At 43.7% G+C, this 2,961-nt stretch overlaps 1 pseudogene; it reads right to left on the reverse strand.

The window, feature by feature from the left end:
- Window positions 1–433: 433 nt before the first annotated feature.
- Window positions 434–1,424, reverse strand: LOC111161926 (annotated as a pseudogene).
- Between the last annotated feature and the right edge of the window lie 1,537 nt (window positions 1,425–2,961).

The raw sequence follows: 2,961 nt of genomic DNA on the forward strand, positions 1-2,961 counted from the left end.
GCCCTGAGTGTAGAGCCCAACCCAGGTTTCAATCCTAGGACCCTGATTTCATGACCTGAGTTGAAACCAAGAGTTTGATGCCCAACAAATTTTACCACCCAGGAGCCTCTCTAATTTCTCTTCTGATTTCTTCATTGGTATTTGAGTGTATTTTTTATTTTCATATATTTGTGGATTTTTCCATTTTCCTTCTGCTATTTTTTTTTGGAGGGAGGGCTTGGTACAATATACTTTATATTGATGGTATTGATGGTACATGACAAGGTAGAGCTCCCCAAGTCCCTCCCCTTCTTCAGAGGGTCTAGGATGGAAACTGTGTAGGGCTGGGGAGATTCTCAGGATGTTGGGGGATGAATTGGGGCCAATACTCTCCAGCAGCTGAGGACCTCTCTCTTCCTCTTGCTCTCGGTGGGGCAAGTGGTCCAGGGCACTCTTATTCTTTAGAGGTCATGTGGACCATAAGGTCTACCATCCATTTGATGTAGCCAAATTCATTGTCACAGTGGTCATTGAGAGCAATGCCAGCCCTAGCATTGAAAGTGGAAGAGTGGGTGTCACTGTTGAAGTTGTAGGAGACACCTTGGTCTTCAGTGTAGCCCAGAATGCCCTTGAAGGGACCCTCTGATGCCTGCTTCACCACTTTCTTGATATCATCCTATTTGGCAGCTTTCTCTAGGAAGCAGGTCAGATCCATGACACATTGGTTATGGGGACATTGAAGGCCATGACATTAAGCTTCTCATTCATTTCAGGGATGACCTTGTCTATAACCTTGGCAGTGCCAGTAGAAGCAGAGATGGTTTTCTGTACAGGCCCTCAGCCATCATGCCACAGCTTCCCAGAGGGGCCATCCATGGTCTTCTGGGTGGCAGTGTTGGCATGGACTGTGGTCATCAGTCCCTCCATGACACCAAAGTTGTCATGAATGACCATGGCCAGAAAGGCCAAATAGTTGATGGTGCAGGAGACATTGTGGATAATCTTGAATAAGTGGTCATACTTATGGTTCACACCCATCACAAACATAGGGACCTAAGCAGAAAGGGCAGAGATGATGACCCTCTTGGCCCTACCCATCAAGGGAGCCCCAGCCTTCTCCATGGTGGTAAAGAGACTCCATAACATACTCAGCGCCAGCATCACCCTCTTTGATGTTGGCAGGATCTCATTCATGGAAGATGGAGATGGGGTTTTCATTGACAATAAGTTTCCCATTCTCAGTCTTAATCATGCTGTTGAATTTGCAGTGGGTGGACTCATACTGGAACATGAAGACCATGTAGTTGACGTCAATGAAGGGATCATCAGTGGTCCACTTTGCCAGACTTAAAAGCAGCCCTGGCAAACAGGTGCCCAATATGGCCAAATTCTCTTACTCCAACCTTCACCATCATGTGTCAGGGACATGGTTGGCATTGCACCAGAAGATGCCACTATGTATTGAACAGAGCAGAGAGCTCCTTCTGGTGTTGATTTCTAGTTTCATCATAATGAAAAAAGATGTTTTGTATGATTGCAGTCTTTTAAATTTTCTAAAGACTTATTTTGTAGCCTAACATCTGGTCTATTATGGAGAATGTTCCTTATGCACTTAAGAAAAATGTGTATTCTGCTGTTGTTGAGTAGTGTTCTGTATGTGTTTTTTAGGTCAGATTGATTTTTTAAAAACTTACTACAAAGTTATAATGATCATAACATACAGTAATCATAACAATGTGGTACTGGCACAAAGACAGACATATAGACCAATGAAATAGAATAGAAATCTCATAAAGAAACCCTCAGATAAGTGGTCAAATGATTTTTGACCAAATAAGGAAATAGAATACTTGGACAATATGTCCTTAGCATTTTAATAATAGTTTTTAAAAATCGTACTCTGATAACTCCAGCATCCCTGCCATATGTGAGTCTGGTTCTTTTGCTTGCTCTACCACTTTAAACTGTGTTTTTTGCCTGTTAGTATGCTTGTAATTTTTGTTTAAACATGTATATGATGTAATGGCGATGCTGGCAGGCTGGCTCCAGGGTCCCAGAGAGAGTCCTGCAGGACCAGTCAGCAGGGCTACACATATGGAAATCAAACTTGAGCTAGCAGGAGGTAAAAGTGGAGTTTACTGAAAATATAGAGGGAGTGCAGATAGAGACAGAGTGTCTGGGAGACTCAGAAAGGAAAGGAGGGAGTCTTGTCTTTCATCAGCCTCCAACCTGATATCCAAACTAATCCACCATTTCTGTCACCACTCTGAGACAGGCAAGACAAAAACCAGTTCCCCCAACAACCCCCAGACGAGTCATAACATTGTAGACAACTCCCACTTTTTTCCTTTCACCCTTAGGGAGGGACCAGAAATTAAGCAGCTTCCTCTTAAATCTATGCCAGGGAGGGAGTCGGCAAGGGTGATCAAAAATGCGATGAAATTTTGTTTAGAATGTTTTGAGTGCAACTTTTTCTTGATTGTGTATTTGTTGCTACAGATTCTTCTTCTTCTCCTTCTTCTTCTTCTTCTTCTTCTTCTTCTTCTTCTTCTTCTTCTTCTTTAGAGAGAGACAGAGAGAGGGGTGAGAAGGGCAGAAGGAGAGGGAGAGAGTGTTAAGCAGACTCTGATCCCAGTGTAGAGCCCAAGGTGGGGCTGGATCTCATAACCCTGAGATCATGACCTGAGCAGAAATTAAGATTCAGGTGCTAAGCTGACTAAGCCACCCAGGTGACGTGTGCACTCCCCACCCCCACCCCCCCCTCTTTTTTTTTTTTTTTTCTTTAAGGAGGCTCTCTATTCATTGTGGACCCCAACAGGGGGCTTGAATTCACTCATGACCCTGAGATCAAGGCCTGAGCTGAGATCAAGGGTCAGACACCCAGATGCCCTATGTTGCTGTGGGTTCTTAACTGGTTTATAGAATACTCACAAAGCTACTTTGGTCAGTATGATGTTTACTCGGTATTTCTGTGGAAGAACA

The sequence above is a fragment of the Enhydra lutris genome, unplaced genomic scaffold (assembly GCF_002288905.1).
Source record: "Enhydra lutris kenyoni isolate GAN:26980312 unplaced genomic scaffold, ASM228890v2 scaffoldscaffold87, whole genome shotgun sequence".
Lineage (NCBI taxonomy): Eukaryota > Metazoa > Chordata > Mammalia > Carnivora > Mustelidae > Enhydra > Enhydra lutris.